The following is an 18915-nucleotide window of genomic DNA, read 5'->3' as shown; positions in this document are numbered from 1 at the left end:
TTATAGCCATCTTTATTTATTGCATGGACTTTGTAACACACCAGAAACCGGACCCACAGTCTGGAAAACATTGCTTTGGATTTAGTGTGAGAAAAGAGTACCAGTAACTTGCTATTCTGCATCTTATAGTGCTGATCTGGATAGAGTGCTTGCTACTTCACTTTTGCAACTTCACAGTGCTGCAAATCACAGGTGCAATGGTGATCAATTTGCCAAGTTTAAAACTCGTATTTGGCCTAATTGGGCTGGATACAGTGATCTCCACACATCTCGGAGGTGACTGCATGTGCAGAATTACATTACCGGTTAAAAATCTTCACTGCCAATCATGTTGACTACCAGCAGTGAAGAATTATCTTGCTTATCGACAAGACTACGTCAAATAGATAGACTATACATGTTTTTGTCTTTTTTCATCACTGATAGAATTTTGTGCATTTGTGCAAACCAGCGAAAGCCAGTGTCACTGACTGGAGGTGGTGGTACGGGGAATAAATAATAAAATAAAGGACTTACCTGGGTGACGTCGAGCCACCTCCCCTCAGTCTTCATCTTCTCCACGCCGCAACAGGAAGCACACAGCCTCCCGGAATCCCCTGGCCAATCACGAGGCTGTCTTACAGCAGCATTGTGACTGGTCTGCGCGCCGTGGTTCAATGCACAGATGGGGACAAGGAGGCCGTGCATGTTCCCCACCAGGCTGTGTAATGCAGCCTGGTGGGGACATGCAAAGTGCGCAGGACTGTTTGGCGGGCCCAAGTGGGCCGGCCAAACCGTCCTGCGCACTTTAGAGTGTGCTTAACACTCCTCCCCCTGGCCACTGCTCTGGCCAGCCCAGCCCCACCCGCCCTCCCATAAGCAGGAAGGAAACATTAGCGGAGGAGCTGCCAGAGGCGAAAGCAGGTGGATTATAAAATGCTGCGAGACTCAACTGCATGTCCTTCTCACAGATGGTCAAAATAATTATTTGGGTAAGAACAGACTTGAACGGCTCAGTCTGTGATGGGAGTAAATTGCTTGCAATTGGTAACACATTTAGACCAGTAAAATATCGGACATTCAATATAAGACGTCAAAATAACTTCCTGGGTTAAGCACTCGCTGCTATGCGAGTGTCTTAATTGGAGAACTAGTGGCCTCAAGCGCACACACCCTAGCCTTTCATTTTTTAAGTTGATAAACTAAGTGCTATCTATTAAAATAAATTGTAAGAAGACCCCCCAGTTACACTGCTAAGTAACAGCTAAACTGGAACAGCAAGCTTATATATACTGCCTTGTAAAAATGCAAGTTACTTTTATTTCCTGTGAGTTATACACAATGTAATGTTGACGTACAGGAACGTTCAGAGCCTGGTTTGAAGAATCCTGCCTACATAGATACAATTTCCGGCAAAGTAGGCATTTGACAGGTTCACTTTTGCACATACTTGTTTAGTTAACATGAATATAGGATTCTTTGGGACATGGACGCCAAGCGGACATGCATTACGAAGTGTGGCTTTCACATTCCTTTAACATGACTTAAAGTCTGGTTTTTCTCACGAAGATGGGTTACACAATTTTACTTAACAGTACATATAATTGGTTTAAGAGGAGACAAAAAATGGATGGCAAAGGACCCAAGTACACCTTTGACCGGCATGAGGGATTCAAGCCTGGCATTTCCCATTTATATTACTAGCTAAGCAAAACTAGTGTACATTATTAAGTGCAAATGGACCACTCGGTGCTTTGTAATTAAGTCCAGGATGCGGGAGAAAGGGGGATCACAAGACTGTCCTTGGCGAGGCAATCCCTCAGTTACATAGATTATCTTCAGGTGATGGCATTCAACCGACCTCTGTGGCAGGAGGCAGAGAAGAAGAGAGAACCTCAAGTCTAAGGAAAGTGTTTGAGAGTTTCTTTGAAAGTGCTCAGGGCAGAGGCAGAGATCTGGGAGGGAGGGAGGGTAGGGTATACCAGTGAAGGAGCCGTGGACAGGTAGCAGTTCTTGTGCAAGTCAAGTTTTGTACGTGTTGAACAGCACTGTTAGCCACTTTGCCTCTTTAATATGGCTTAACAAGAAAAAAACGTTGTCCCCAGCCTTCCCAAACCTTACACCTCAGCTGCTTTGTTGTTGCTCCTTACGCTGAGGAGCCAGATGCTCCACATGTGGTGCTGGTGGTTATGTGGGGTATTGTTGTTCATCCTGCTGGATTTGCTCTGGACTCTGCTGCAGAGCCCAGACTGAATAATACATTTATCTGGAGGACTCTTCTAGCCAAGTACATGTTTTCCAATGCTTAATCCATTTACATGTACTAAAGAGGGTCCCATAGGCAGAACTACACAGAACTGAAAATGTTTTGTATAAAAATTGAAAGCTGATAGAAATTTTGCTACTGAAGGAAAATTCTCGATGCCTGCACTATGGATTAAAATTGGAATAAAATCCACCTCAGATTGACTCCTGACACAGACTCCTAGAGGGCGTGATCAATGTCCAGAACCAGTCCAGCAACACTTAGGATAACTAACCTTCAGCAACAATTTTTTCGGTTTTTCTCAGCTTGCGTTTGGCGTGAAAAGCAAGATCTTATGCCACACCAGTCAAACTAAACAACTAGCATGCAAGTACAGAGTATACAGAGAGAGCGCGAGAGAAGTCTATATGCAAGCGATCACAGTGAGGAATGGGGATCACATTTTTCTGTTAATGTCCCATCTTAGCATGATCAATAGCTTGTAACTTTGCTTTAGTTCCCTGAGCAGTGGTGACAATCACAGGTGGTGAGTAAGTGACCAGACACAAAAGGTAGAAGAAATGACATTACCTATATTTCGTCTCTGCATTTGATCAAGAAGGAACGCTCTACAGCCAACGTCAAGCAGTCCCGAAAGTATTGATGCAACAAATTTGAAGGGATTGTGACAGTGACTGGCAGAAAGGTTTACACAATTAAAAATGCCACCCACTTCTCAAAGCTGTCTGGTACATCTTTTCCATTTGCTGTGGTGCATGAAATCCACCAGTTCCTTGAGTGGTGTCTGGGTGGTCCTCCCTCATCAGAGCTGCATAATCGTGTGGTCATTATGGATATACTTGGCCTTAATGTATGCAACGATCACACTCCCACTCAAACATGATGGACAGAACATTAAGGGCTATGAAAGGTCAAGTGATGCCTTGCCAAGTAATCCTGCCCATAAGCTGAGTGGTGGAATAATGCTGAAGCCTTTTATCTGACAGAAGTTGAACGTTTCAGGCTGACCGACACATGCAGCCACAGATGCAGATATCAAAGGACTCAAAGCGAAGAGAATCAATACAGTGGGTGGAACCAAGCTTGAAGGCTTGGACATGATCAATACTGTAGTGTTAACCATAGATGGTGGGAGGAAGGGGTACACACTGGTTCTCCCCAGGCAATGCCCTCTTGCACAATTAATCTGGTCATCCAGCATCACACATGGCTGGCCCTCTCTCATACAGCAGGCAGTGCAGAACTCCCATCAATGTCACAGCCTAACATTTTGGTGGACTAGACGCTGAAAACACAAACAGGGCACTCTTTATGCCAACCCCTAAATCAGTATGTAAAAACAATTAAATATTACCCACTCATGTGTTGCGAAACACTGAAAACAAATTAGCAGCTAACCACTCAAAACGGAATTCTCAAAACTAAGAAAATCTACCATGTAATCGAAATCCACCATGTAATCGGTGTATAGCAGAAATTAATAGTGAAGTACAATCATCCGTGACTCGGCCATGACGGCTAAAAGCAATCTGGTGATCCCCCTCAAAGGCACCAGAATTGTTTACAAAAACTCTGACGAATGATGCCCACAGAGTATTTTTGACATTTCTAAAGGATGTCCCCTAACAGAATGCACAGGCAAAGTTATTATTGTAAAAGGTGCCAGAACCATGCAACAATTGGCTATAATAAAAAATTTTAAAAAACACAACAGTACTGCAAGCAGGAGGTTTTCCAAGTGAGACACCTCATAATACTAGCTCGCCTACCCAGGAGAGATGTGATACTAGGTCAGAAAGCCATAGCCAAGAATCGACAGCATCAGCACGTGATCTACATGAGTCACCATGAGGGTGACAAATGAAATGCAACCCTTTAACATTTTAACTCCGCAGCTACTGTGCAACAACTCGTAGTAGTGTCTATGTGAACAAGATAAGAAAATAATTATAAAAGACTTACATGAAACCACATTGGCTAACTAGGCTTGAGCAGCAATGCAATATCCTAGATGAAAAAGTATGTGGCAATGTTTGCAACTATAGAACCAAAGAAGATAAAGACCTCTGCAGTGCATCTCAAATATAAACGTTTTAAGGGCTATTCAAGCAGCAAAAGTGCTGAAAGTTAGGTCAATAAATCTACAGTTATGGAGCATCAGAAATTGACCCAGTATAAAGTGAGGGTACAATAAGAAGCGTGGTTTCAACTCATGAAGTTTAATGATGTCTTTTTAAATCGCTGTTGTAAGAATGCGATAACTCGTAGCTGTACTCAGTGAGTAGAGCTCGAACTGGGTGATGAAGAGTGAAACACTGGCATGTTTAGAACACAGTATGCTGATGAGAGCTGTCCGGTTGAATCAGTCATGGAGGCCCACTGACCATGTCAAACTGGTCTGAAGCTTTCGAAATGGTCTGGGAGTTGCAATGAGGTGATTGAGTCAAACCTGCTCTGTAGTTATCGCGCTTTGTTGACATCTGGTGCAGGAAGTCAGCGTCCTGATGCAACTTTGGATCCTCAAGAGGTAAGAACAGGTCTATTTTAATTATTCGAGCCAGAGCACTGAGGTCTAATTGGACTTAATTCAGGGATCCAGGTGGTAGTCTTGCAGTGGTGTGTTGAATCGGTCTGAAGGTTCAAGTAAGCAAATTAATATTTTTGTAGTCTGAAGAGGTGTCCGTGAACTGTGATGTTGTAACAATGAAAATGTACAAAAGTGATTTCCAATCCTTGCAGATCGAGCTCTTTCTCCACAGTCAGTGGCCACGTGAAAAAAAAAAAACTTTGGCTCCTAAGCTGTTTAATGGTCCCTAGACAAGAAAATATTTTACTAAGTAAATATAGACTAGATAGTAACTATATTCAATGTCCAGCCGGACAGTATTTAATTTCTGATAATTGATTATAAAAAGGAATTAGTGTGATACAAGCAGGACACCAGCCGATGCCCAACTAACACACTTAAAAAGAGACAAACAGGAATTTTGTAGGCAATTCATAAAGTCTGTATATCACAATTCACAATCAGACAATACATTTAGCACACGCCTGCGTACATTAGTATAATTTGTATGCATATAGCGTGACAAGGTCGATGACGTTTCGAACCTTATACTTATACAAGGTTCATCTTCAGGAAAACATTGCATGCCTTATTATTTAAATAGTCAAGAATAACTTAATAGCCCAAATTACGGGCACCAATTGCCACAACTATTAATACAATTCCAAGAAAAAGGAAAGGGAGGAAAGAAAATAAACAAATTAGGGCATTTTGCAAAAGAACACACATATAAAAAACAATTGCATGTCAATTAGAACCAATGAGGAATTATACCAGTCGTCCAGAGTGTCAAGAGAATTAAGGGTTATCGGAGTCCGGTACTTAGGTTAAGGCTATGATCAGAGGGTGGTTGCTTGTCATGGCGGTTCACTAATCTAGCCTTTATCGCAGTAATTAGTATACTCCCTAACATTGAGCCTTACAGGTGTGGACACGCAGTCTTCGGTTATCACAATATTGGTGTCATTCTAAATCTCATTTGGGATATAGGCGCTCGTGGGTTATTCCTGTCACTATGTCACTTCACTTATTACGATTTCCGTTTAACCCTTAATTCTCTTGACACTCTGGACGACTGGTATAATTCCTCATTGCTTCTAATTGACATGCAATTGTTTTTTATATGTGTCTTCCTCGACCCAGTTTTCGCCCCATTTCTTCCACACCGCCACAGTTCCAAAGCCTTCTTGTAGGCAGTAGGTACCTCCATCGTGTCACAGTTCTTCAATCAATCGACAGACTTGCATCTCCCTAGAAGCAGGCAGACCTAGCCATATAGGCTAGACAAAAACCCCAAAGAATGCAGAAGCTCAGTGAGCTGCTTTCAGGACTAAAGGATACCCAGTCCATCAAGCCAAGGGTATGATACTTTAGAAGCAGTACACAATGTTCACAGGCTCATGCATGATTTTATCTGGTTTGGGGGGGAAAGATGAACCTGGCTCAAGTGAAAAAAATATTCCACCCCTATCCTCCCTCCACAATCCCCACCATTTAAAACAAATAACCTGGGGGCAGGGGGTGGAATCAACCCCCTTGACTCCTCCCATTCCCTCCTCCCCTTCCGTTCAACACCTCTAGAGTAATTTTCCCAAACTGGGGGTCAGGACCCACAGGAAGGTCGTGAAAGTCCTGGTCTATGTGCAAGTAATATTTTAAATGTTTATCCCCATGTGAGCAATACTGCAAAGGTGCTGAATAATGTCCTTAAGTATAGTTTAAAATCAAACCCTTGAAAGCATTCTGAAGCAAGATCTTCTTTACCTTCCAATATTTGTTGCTCCCATTGCTTTACTTCACAAAGCCACTTCAAAAGAGAACGTGCTCACTAGATGAGATAAAAACAACCATACAGTTTGTGTATGACTTTTACACATAAATTGACCGATATGGATATGGCCTAGTGGCAAGTGCTTCTGACTCTGTATCTGGGGAACCTGGTTTGAGCCCTGCTGTTGGCTCAACATCTTTTAACACTGGACATGTCACTTAGTCTGCCGTACTTATAATAAAATGAATCGGACTTTGAACAGTAATCTGGTGCTTGTGTAATGTGTTTCACTGCCCTTAGACTGCTGCATTCATACTATATAAAATGGCAAAATAAACATATGGGCCCAAAATTCACCAGTTCTCGTTTTTGCACAAAATTGGATATGAAGCCAAGGTTTCTCAAACTTGCTAAAATCGCTTGTACCAACTTCAAGATTTTTCAGAAGCCTCGAAATTTTTGCCATAGGCCAGCACCCCACTCTGAAAAGTGTTGCTGCTCAAGACTCCAGTGCAGTCCACCAACTGCTACTTTTATGGGCAGATCCATATTATGGCACAGTCAGAGGTTTTGTGGTTTACAAACAATTGCTTTTCTTACTATAATATATCACCCCCATGTCATGTCCATTACACTTAGGTGGGTCACAAAAGATTGTTGATCTAAAAATTGTGTTGTGGTTCTAAAACGTTTGAGAAGCACTGCTGTAGAGAGAGTTAACTGACTTACTTCAATCACTTGTTTGGTGCATTATAGGGCTGGGCTTCATATTTTCCATGACTGCTATTAGTTTCCAGTCCTGCCTTTCTGGGAGAGAATGCATTGACCTCGTCAGGTACAATCCTGAGAAAGTTTGGCGCAGTCCTGAGCACAAACTTGTGAGCAAGGGGCTGTCCTTACTCTTCCAAAGGTCAAAGTCAGTAGTGGCTACTGCTTCAGTGCGGGTGGGGGGGGGGGGGGGGGGGGGGGGGGGGGGGGAGGGGGGGTCGGGGGTTGGGAATGTGAAGAAAAAAAATCACTTATTTGTGCGCCACCGCCTCTCTGTCCTCCTCGCCCATTTCCAGGCCTCCAGGGGTAGGAAGCACTCCGGTTTCCAGACTCCCCTATCCAATCAGGATTCTTGCAGATAGCAGCGTTGTGATTGGTCTGAGTACCTAGGTTCAGGGCCCAGAGAGGGACTGGAATTCTGGGCATGTTTTCCATCCAAGCTGTGCAACACAGACCGGGGGAGAACATGCTAAGAGTGTGAATGACTGTTTGGCCGGCCTAAGACAGCCAGCCAAATAGTCATGCGCACTTACAGAGTGCCATCACTCCTCCCCCTGCTCCTCACACAGCCCAACCCCACCCCTAACCACCTCAGCAAGGACGGAAAAATATAACGATAATAACAATGTCTTATTTCATTTTTCCTTTTTCCCCTGTTCACAGAGCAGTGGGGCAACGCTCCCCCGCCTTAGCGGAGGAGCTGCCCCTGGTCAAAGTGGAGAAGAGTCCGTTACCCGGGCAGGATTTCTGAGAAGTGGGCAAATCTATAGGATCAGTGGAAAGTTATTATCCATTCACTCCAATATCGACAGAAAAACACACCCACCTTCACAACATAATTCTGTATTTCCTGCTTTTGCCACTGCCTTGTGATTGAAAATCTCCCTTGCGCATTTGTATTGAAAAAAAACCAACAAGGAGGAGGAAAGGCTCCTCAGATCGGAGCACTTTCAAGGCATCATTCCCTACCTCAGATTTGCGGATTCCAACCCTAAAGGACAACGGATTCTCACAAATGCCTGACAGCTACTTTCAGGACCTATACTGTGCTCGAGACTCGATGACTAGGCCATCAGCAAGGAGCTGGAAGTAAAGACGAACCTGATGGGTGCAGTAAGCAGACCACTTACTGCGCCGCCAACATTCTCTGATTGGTGATTAGTCTCAATGGGTCTTCCTGGGAGAGGCCAAATTGTCCACTTATGGCTTTTTCATTCTTGAATTAAATTTCTTTCTTCCGTCACAAACGTGAATCCACTTTAATTCAGTCAGGATGGAAAAGGAGGCAAATGTTTTTAACATCTCAAGGGACATCTACAAATCTGTTTGTCTTGCTTCAGTCTCGTCATCAAATTCTAATTGGATTCTCATCAGCAACCAGCATCAAAGCATAATTCTAAGAAATAATTATGTCTCTTTCATAGAAATGATTGTAGTCTAAACTACTAGTGTTACTGCACAGTTCAATTATGAATCTTATTTCTTGAAGAAGGCAACTTACCTCACTTCTTCAGGCCGAAACCATGTGCATTAGTAAGCAGGCCACCCTTCTTCCTTCTGTTACCTACAACTGTTTAGTCAGGAGTTTCTGAAACGTTTCAGTGCTACTTTCCTGACCCGCCAGGACAACTAGCCAGCCCCAGATTACATCAGCTGCACTAAAGTTAAAGCACTAAAGCAGCATGTTTAGAAAGCTTCAGGGCAGTCAAAATACAAATCCAAAGAGGAAGCAAAGTGTCCAAAGAGGAAGCAGAGTGTTCAAAGAAAGCGGAAAACATGCAGTGCTGGTGGGATTCCTCACTGTTGTGGAGACAGTAAAGTGGTATCCCAGGGCTACACTGGTGGTACATTAGAGAGAATTAAGAAAGGACACAGTAAGTCTCAGTTACAACACATCTGTGAAGTTTCTTCAACATATTTGGCATTATACTTTCCCCAGCATCCAAAGAAGGCAAACGTCCAAAAAACAGTGGCAACAGCCTCTTATGCCAATTCAGTAAGCTAGCACAATGAACCAATGTATACAACTATTGCACAGCTATGGTGACTGGTGTTAGAACCATTATATTGAAGAGCTTAGACCAAACAGAAATCCGAAGACCACTTTAGGAAGCAAAGTATGATACATGCTTGCAAGTCTGTTCCTAGAATGTAATAGTAATATAGGAATGTTCGAAACTGAATGCCCAAGGACTTTGAGAACCGTTAAAGGGTTACTTTTTTGCTTCACTGCATCCTCCAACAAGTCTAATTCGTGCTACATTAGACAAACCTCTTGCATGGAAGAATGAAATTTATAGTTCTAAAAATAGATTCTTAGGACTCAAATATAGATCTTGGTGAATTAGGAAGAATATGTACCATATGTTCATCTCTGTGACAGAAGCCACAACAAAAGCCCAACGAGACACACTCTACGGATCCCACAGCCTGGCCGAGGCTAACCCCAGAGAACCACCAAAGCCAATGGAAAGAAAACACAATGAAGTCATCACTGTGCGAATTTGCTCAGTTTTCCAGGGTGGACGATTACTTTTATGGTCTATAGAACAAGTCCATACACACAGATGTGACATCTTATGAAAATACAGTGTTGCAAACCGGTGAGCTGGTCAATGCGCCATCTATTCTTAAGAACTGTATGTTAAGAGTCACTTGTCTACTAATTCATTAATAAAATAAACAAGGAGGTTAACATCCTCTTTTCTGCTGGTGAACATACTTTGCATGGATGGCACTGTCATTCCTATTTCATTATCTCGGACCATGCGAATATCGCTTTGTCTACTTTGAACAGACATTTTGCAGGTGCTTATAAGGTTTGCTTTTCATCAATCTGTGGTAGGAGAGCAAACACGTGATCCAGATTTACTAATTTTGGTGCCTTTTTCTTTTTTTACATTAGAAAGGTGTCAACATTGTTCTAAAAGTTAGAAATCCTTCTTGTTCAGGCATGCGCCTGCATCTTATGCCTACAACAACAAAGCCTGCGCCGCTGGTCTTCTGTTTTGATGTGGACGCCGGGCTGCCCATTCTGCTTCACCTCATCAGCGCGCGCAAATGTGAATGAAAACGCTTACCTCTCGCCAACCTCTTTCCCAGCCAGATACTTCAGTCAAAAGAGCAGCGGCGGAACGCTTCCAAATAAAACGTGAACTCTGGGTGTACTCCTGCACCCACCCAGGATTCGGGGAGGACTTCCGGCAAGAGCAATGCCCATCGACAAACAGAGCGAGTGTAAACAAGGCGCGCGCAGCTGCGAGGCGGACGGGATCTAATTTCCCACTGATGCGAGCGGCGCACTAGCACGAGAGGCGTGCACCCGCCCTGGCTAGCCTGGGAGCCATCCTTCCTCCGGGAGGCTTCTTCGGTACGGAACGCCGTGCAGGCAAAAAAAGGTACTTTGCAAATCCGCCGTGCGCTGCACGACCGACGCCCCTCGGTGCTTGAGGAAACCCGGAAGAGGGGCAGGGAGACGCCTCGCCGCGAGCAGAATGCGAACCAGATGTGCCCCGACAAGTCCTGGGAGGGGAGGCGGAGGACATGACGCGGCCGCCGCCGACAAGGAAAGCAGAGCTGGAGGCAGGAGCGCCCGGGCCACATTCCACAGCGCGTGGCCGGTGCAGCAGCGCACTCCCCGGATCACACACTCTGCAGCCACTCGGAGGGCCCAGGGCTCACCTGCTCCACACAAGGCACCGCCCCCCCCCCCCCCCCCCCCCCACCTATCCACTCTTCTATGTGGGTGAAGGCAGACCTGGGGGGGGGGGGGGGGGGGGGGGGGGGGGGATGCAGTACAGACAACGGAGGTCAACTTAAAATAAAGATAGAACGCACTGGGAGGGATGCCTTTATTGCAGTTACCAAAACTGCACCTTATAACACGGGCTGGATCTGGGCACCACTTATTCAGTTTTACGATTTCACTTGTCAGATCAGTGTATTGTAGGTGTAATTGTCTTGGCTGTCTTCTATTCAAGTTTGTACGTTAGTTCTGTGACTTGGCGCAACCAGAACTTAAATCAGTTGTTCCCGATAATCAAGCCAGTGAAAAAAGTACAATTCAGATGCCGCAGCTTTTGCTACGTACACATGAATCTGCCGCAAATGCATCTCAGATTTTAACTCTGGACGAGGATTGAGATTCTAAAAATACATGCAGGCTATTTCTCCACAGTTACATTAGAGAAAATAATGTAAATGTAATTACAATTTAAAATGCAACTGCATTTAAAACACGTTCAATCCCAGTGGAAATTATAGTTAACCAGTTACAAGTGGTTTCCAAATGGACACACCTGCTGCCATTTTTATATTAAATTGCTGCAAATTAAATGCCAAGTGACTCCAGAGCCATCTTGTGACCCGTGTCCAATGTTGTTTCAGAGCCCATTGTTACCCAGAACAACCCCCCACCCCAATCTCTCATCTCTGCTTCACCCGTGCCAGGGCATGCTTAGTCCACTGGCTAAAAGCAGTAGAGTATGCTGCAGCTGGTAGAAACCGTTTGAAACAGTTTTTAAATGAGCAGCTGCCATTTCGATCGGGCAACGCTTGGTTCTCCCACCCTTTATCAAGTAAGGCTAATAGACACGTCACAAAATTCACCTGCATTAGAAGTTTAGAGCAGATATTGATGTAGCATTTTTAAAGAGGGTGATAGAGTACGCCTAGGTATCACAATAATCAACTATTAAATCACTGGGAGTGAACAGTAAGCCTTATAAGCAAAGTGCTCGTCCGGCCCCCCCTAGTGGGGGGCCGGCCAAGCACTTTGCCAGGGCCTGTTGTGGTTCCCAGTCCGACCTGGACCACAAGCCCATTTTTCACAAATTGAGTCTGCGTGATCTGTTCATTTTATGGACAATAGCTACTTTGGTCGCAGTGTAGTTACTAACCCTGGGCGTAGTACTACACTACGATTGCAGAGAGTGTGCGTAGTTTGCGCTACTACATACTACGTGAATTGCACGTAGCAGAGTGCAAAATAGAGTAGCGTAGCAGGCATTTTTAGCTTGATCGCGGTCCTCAGCGTCAAATTGGCGACCGGAAGCGAGCAAAATCAACACCCCGGCGAGACTTTTTTCTCGTTTGTGATCAGTAACATCAAGTTGCCAATCGAGAGCGTGGAACATAAACCTCCCGACGAGATTCTCAACGCGGGGAGGTCAGGTTTCTCATTGAGAGTGGTTGCGTATGCTCGCGACCGTTCGCGATGAGAAACTAGAAGTCCGTTTTGAGAAAGCTGTCGCTCGAGTACAAATACATTCTAGCGGCAGAAAACAACTGCTTGCACTGTGCAAGATGCTGTTTGCAATGATTGCACAGTGCGGTCAAGCATCCAGCACTATGCAATCAGTGCGAACAGCATTTTCCCTACCGCAGTTCGCGTAGTGCTATTACACAAACTACGCCCAGGGTTAGTAGTTACCTCCGGTTGTGAAACACCTCCTGAAATCCCCTGCCCTGCAAAAGTCCTGCTCCCCCTCCACTGAATTAAGAGTTGTTAGCACTATAGCAGCACCACATGACACAGTCATTGTGTAGGACATACACTAGAGTGTACTCTGTGTTTAAATCTATAAAGTGATGCCCGTACATCAGCAATGCCCAGAGCTTAACAATTCCCATCAAGTGTAAAAGCATAATTCCATGCATTAATAGGAAAATAGCAAATTATGCCATAATGCAATGCATGCAAATCAGTGTCATTCAACCACGCCAACCTCCATCAAGATGCACTCTGTTGCATCATACAGTCTCTGTCATGTTGCAGCAACAACTGGTGAATGGCAGCCTAGGTCACGCAGCAGTGCATCATCACAAAGTAGTATCTGACTTCTACACTCTGAACAGTAAGTGGATTGCCTTAGACTTGAGAAAGTGGATTGGTTAATCCACAGACAGCTCATCTTAAAGACAAACCGTTTTACAGACAACATGAGACAAAGACCAGATTGCAGCAGTGGAGATCTCAATAAAATAAAACAAAAAAACAACTGTAGTCTCCTTGCCCAAATCATGATGAATTTAGACAGGGCTTTAAGTGGGATAAAAAAACTGGGGGGTCTCTCAAAGGGGTGTGACCAATGTAATCAGGGGCGAGGCTTAACACTCGTAAAACTAAAAATCTGTGCTTAGCTTAGTGTGCTGCCCGACTTGTATTTTGCTGTTTGTATCATTGCATCTAAATATGATACAACAAGTAACATCAGACCTACAACAAGTCAGGACTATTGGCTTTGAAAATGGTTGGTAGTTGCAAAAGTTAAATAAGCAGCAAATTTGGCCTGTCTATAATGTTGAGAAAGCTTCCACTTAAAGTCCTGGTGACGCCACAACACTGCACCTGAGTCTCAGAAAGAGAAGGGCAATCCAGAGAGAAAATGACTCTCTTTAAAGGATTTCTGTTCCCCTACAACGCTCACCATGCCATCACTTCTCCACTAGTGAGAACTGAGCAGTGTAAGAAGCGTCAGCAGCGCACATGATGTGCCTGCAGTCTCTAAACGGGTCTCTCTCGGGCTCTGTTTTGTGCCCTGGCACTTTTTCCCAGACTGCAGCAACAGCAGGCTGTCACTGCAGTCCGGCAAAAAAGACAGTCTGCCTGTGCCAGGGCTCAAAACAGAGCCCGAAACAGACCCGTTTCGAGCCTACCTTTTAAAAAACTGCCGGTGCTCAGACCCGGAGAGACCCGGCCCACTTAAAGCCCTGAATTTAGATCCCTTCAGATGTGGACTCATCCTTCAACAAGCCAGTAAATCCAGACATGGTGGGCATAGCTGGTGAGCAGTTCGGACCCAGACTCTTACCCACACATTGGGCCTAGGTGCAGACAATGCAGGATGTTTTGTAGCAACTGCCCTAAAAATCAATGTTCTTTGTAAAATAAGTACCTTTTATTTAAGGGCCTGGGGAAGAGGAGGGCAGGGGATGGGGTTAGCAGGGGGATAAAGTCCCTAATGATAATCCAAGAGAATATCAGTCTTTGGGAACCAGACAACGATATGCCCAGATAATTTTGTCGGGATACAAAATAGCGTAGTTTGGGGTGCTTCATGAGAGATATTCCCAACATGACTTTCACTGCGAGAGCCAACATGTTTAATAGGTCCACAGAAAGGTCTTTGTTTCCAGTGGAGTGGCGCTCACCTATTCATATCATCACTTGGTTTGTATCAAATGAGTGAGTGACTCGTTTGTGAGGGTAATAAGCAGTGCAATGCAAAATGGAAGAAATGGCTTACTCTGCCACCTGCGATGCTTTTAAAAACTGAGTGTAAAAGTGACACTCACTTTTGCTTGTTGTACATCTCTTACGGCACTGCCTGTATGCTCTGCTTTATTCTATCTTTTTCCCAGCACTGCAAGTTCAGGGTCTACTCAAGTGTTGTCATGAGGTGTAACCGCATCACTTCGTTGTGATGGAAATGTGTGGTTTTTTTTACCCACACAATATATTTGGCTAGAGGTAGGTTAGTTTGCTATTTCTTCAATGCCTTCCAAAAAACATCCCTGACATACTAAGTGGAGCCGAATGGAAAAGAGCCAAGTAAGGCAAGAAAAAGAAGCTAATGCATTTGACTTAGTATTGAAAAACGCATCATGACAAATAACTAAGACTAACCAATAACGAAGATTAATTATTTTACTTCATCGTCATGGTCTACTCAACTAGTCCTCGCACTGCATCTATTGTTACATCATCTTCCTCATTTGGAAGTTAGACCACTTGCACAATGCACATTTATAGTATATAGCCTGTGGTTTCCAACTATTAAATGGGCGACAGGTGCCTTTACAGCAACTGGCCCTACATTTGCAACGTGAGAGGCTGGTGGCAGCAGTGCCCCAGACTTTGCTAAATCAGTCGCTTAGTGGTGCGATCATCTCCCACAAACCCGCCAACCTTCTGCAGTTCTTGCCTTTACCCCCAGTACACTGAGTTATGCTAACAGAGGGGGGTATTCAGCAATGCACATCAACGGGTTCCCACTTCCTTGAGAAGTAAAACCTTATCACGTGTATATTCAGGTACATGGGGCCGACATGTCACTTGTGGTTGCGGTGTGCTGTAATCAGGAACTCTGCTAAAAACAAAAGAAACTCAGGAAGAATTAACCCTCAGATTCATTAATTTGGCAATACACGACACAGTTATTCAAATTCCCAATCAAAATGTACAGTGAACAATATATGCTTTAGATTGAACATTTCATTGAAAACAACTTTTAAGAAAATCTTTATGTCAGAGGATTTCAAAATTGGTCTACTCTAGGAGGACCAGCTCCACAGGAGATGTACACGACAGTGATTTACATACATAACAGCCTGTGTTTAACCTGAACATCCGGCATGCGTCGGACACCGTGGTCCAACACTGGACACGCCGATTTACACTAAGCCAAACGCCACGCGAGAAACTAAACACGCCTGCCTACTCCCGGTCTCTCCTCCTTAATTACAGGTTCTGACGCGGAGAGTGCGGCTGGCGAACCCCTAGAGCTGGCTGAAGGAGGAACACGGCTGTAAATGGAGCCCCTTCCCTGGCAGTAGGCCAGTGCGTGAGAGGTACAGCAGGCGGTCAAGCTGCATGCTAAGTGAACAGAGGAAACTGGCCGGGCCTCTTTACCCACAGACAACCCAGCGGCGCACCGGAAGGGGTTCGTGTACGAGTCCAGACAGCTCGAGTGAATTTATTCATTACCGAATGTCTTTCCCAGACTAGAATACACTTAACCCTTTGCACAGCGAGAAGCAGGGAGCTTTTCCAACCACAAAGTCTAGAATTTCTTGTGGAATGATTCGACAGCAGCCAGAGTAACTCTTCGCTGACCAATCTGAAGAGAGGCCATTTCGTGCTCTTCCTCTACAAATCGGCTCCCCGCTGCAACCTGCTGTCTGCCACTCTCGCAGCACACACAAACTCCAAACTGGGGCAGCGAAATACCTTGCTCTTTTGTCATTCCAACCACGTAGCTTTCAGTGTTGGTGCGTTCTTGACAACAGATACCAAAATGCGGGGCCGCGTAGCTCTGGAACCTACTCTGCTAGAATCAGCCCAAATATATCCTTTAGCACCTCCTCCTATGTGACACTCACAGAAAGGTGGCAGCAGCATTTGTTAAAGGTAAATATATCTGCTATAAATAATGCTATTCCATTCTTTTTTACAATCCACATATTGAGTTTCCTTTGACTAAGCGGATCTCCTGTTCAATTATAAAGAAAGGCATGGATTTTATTTAGCCCCACCTCTGACTCCACCTACACCCCTCTCTGAAATCCTGCTCTCTAAACTGATGAAATTTGAAATTGCCCACTTCAGATGATGCTCTTCTTAAGGTTTCACATAAATGCAACCTCAAGGCAGCTGTATAATAGAGAATATATCCAGGTGTAGTACAGCTTGTTAGGAAGTAAAGAGCTGCATCCTCATTTTTACTGGAGGCTGCAGTTCAAGCTAATTTCCTGCATCCTTTTTGAGAAGCCAGATGTCGATTGCGCTCCACCATGCTCGGGTGGGTGCGACATGCACAGTTGCTTCTCTGCCAGTTCAGCATCTGAAGAGGTCTCCAGGTCCTCCGACACAAGTTTCTGTGTTAATCGTTTATGCAAATGTCTTAATCTTACTTAATCCCTCAAGGATCAACTTGATCAGACACCACTGCATTTTCCAAGACAATCATACAGACATCAGTATCCCAGCTGCTAAACCGCTGGACACTTGAACTAGCTCTGATCTGAATTCCGGCAAAACTCCTGTAATCACTTTGGTGGCAAAATGCTATTTCTATATAAACATCAAGTTCAGGACAGCTCCTGTAAGAGCTTTCATCATGTGCAAGCTAAACCTTTGTGTCCTAATTATACTACACTACGTACCAAGTAGCAGCTATTAGGATAAGTACACAGGTGTCTCTTTTTTGGTCGAAGCATAAGTTTACAAAGACATCTTGAGGGACATTCTGAAAGCTACCTTGGGAATGCACTCCACCCACTGCTAACCAATGGCTTTGTGATTTGTAACTCATATTTGCTCGCTTTCCATTTGCTGGCTTTGATTCAGGTTCTCCAGTCTGTCTTTGTACCTCCTGTGGAGCATAGCCTGTTTACCATTGCTCCTAGTGTTATTTCACAAATAATCTCTTTCTGTAAGCAGGCCTTGAAAGTTTTGTTCTCATCTTGTCACATTGGCTGCACATTCAAAGAAAGCCATCAAATTTAAGGCTATGTCTTCTGAGGAAGCATGGTGTTTACTTTTCTTTCTACGACTTCAAAGTAAGAGCATTTATATGGCAATTTTGCTGGGTACCCATGTGGAAGTAAAGGTTTTAAGATTATATTTTTCTAGCACACAACATTTAAAGGTCTGTACATGAACTGTGCAAATATTTCAGAATAGATCAGAATTAAGAAAGCACAACGCACACTTTTTTATTAAATCCTGAAGTGTGGAGAAAAGAAATATTTGATTACGATCAAAACAAATCCATACCCTTGGTGATACCTTTTCCACACATCATCGTTTGTGTTAAAAACCGAACTGAAACTGTGTGCTGTATAGTTTTATATGTAAAACTGTATTTCTGTGCAAATGTAATGATCATTTCAATTGAAAATGTGTTGTCCGTAATGGCCGTCAGCTACCACACCATGCATACTCCGCTCTAGCCCGTTCACTCTGCTCAACACACCACAACACTCCGCACCACTCTCCTGTACGCTACATACTTTTTGCATGCTGACCAGCAGCCACACTGGTGTACAACAAGGCTAAAACACATTGGCAAAGCTAATAGCTCTTGTATGGGCAAGACCTATTGACTTTGCCAATTCTTGTTGTGTTCAAAAACATTCAAAATGTTTTCCTTTTACTTATGATATAATGGGAATTTCAATAAAGATTTGAGTAATAAAATAGTGCCTTCTGCCAACCGGATTGTAGACCAAGAATAAATGGATAGTCACATTACCTTGCTCATAAAAGCCAGGGTGAAGCTAGGCTATTTTTAAGCAAATTAAATTAAACAGCCTCTTAATGCTACCTCCTCCAACTGTCACACCCTATTTCTTTTACAGCATCCAGTAGATTTACTATAGTCTCAAGAATCGTAGGTATAGCCTGTGCCCTTGCACAGTTGGGAAAATAGACCAGAATCACACAAACCCACCTATGGACCATACATGGTGGATGGGACTGTACAAAGATGCAACTACCGCCCAGAAAAACTTGCAGGCAATTATTTATTTGCAGAGTTTTATATAGCGCTGGCTAGACCCAGAGGTATCGATCGGAGCGCTTTACATGAGGATCAGAGAGTTACAGGTTACAAAATTACATCAGTTACAGGAGCAGAATATACATGAGAAAAACAGTGATTACACAATAAGAGATATTAACGCAAAGGCTGGAAAGGGGAGGTAGCCACAGGATCACGGGGGGGGGGGGGGGGAGGAAACAATGGGGAGACGAGAAAAAAAACTATGTCCAATGTCCGGCTGGGTTGGTGACGGCCGAGGGGGTGAACCAGAGCCAAACTCCTCTATAGCTGCCTCCAGCAA

At 44.2% G+C, this 18915-nt stretch overlaps 1 protein-coding gene across 3 annotated transcripts in view; it reads right to left on the bottom strand.

Moving 5' to 3' along the window:
* PLXNB2 (plexin B2) overlaps positions 1 to 18915 on the bottom strand; it is a 629238-nt gene that overhangs the window by 502776 nt on the left and 107547 nt on the right. Inside the window, exon 1 of one of the 3 annotated variants that reach the window (XM_086967394.1) lies at positions 10431 to 10568. The exons of the other annotated variants lie outside the window; for them this stretch is intronic. The gene's annotated coding sequence lies outside the window, so the exon portion shown is untranslated. Of the gene's footprint in view, positions 1 to 10430; positions 10569 to 18915 lie in introns of those variants that run through there. 3 annotated transcript variants of the gene reach the window in all.

The sequence above is a fragment of the Lissotriton vulgaris genome, chromosome 1_1 (genome assembly GCF_964263255.1).
Source record: "Lissotriton vulgaris chromosome 1_1, aLisVul1.2, whole genome shotgun sequence".
Classification (NCBI taxonomy): Eukaryota; Metazoa; Chordata; class Amphibia; order Caudata; family Salamandridae; genus Lissotriton; species Lissotriton vulgaris.
The sequence above is the reverse complement of the archived record's forward strand: the minus strand, read 5'-3'. Positions and strand labels throughout refer to the sequence as shown.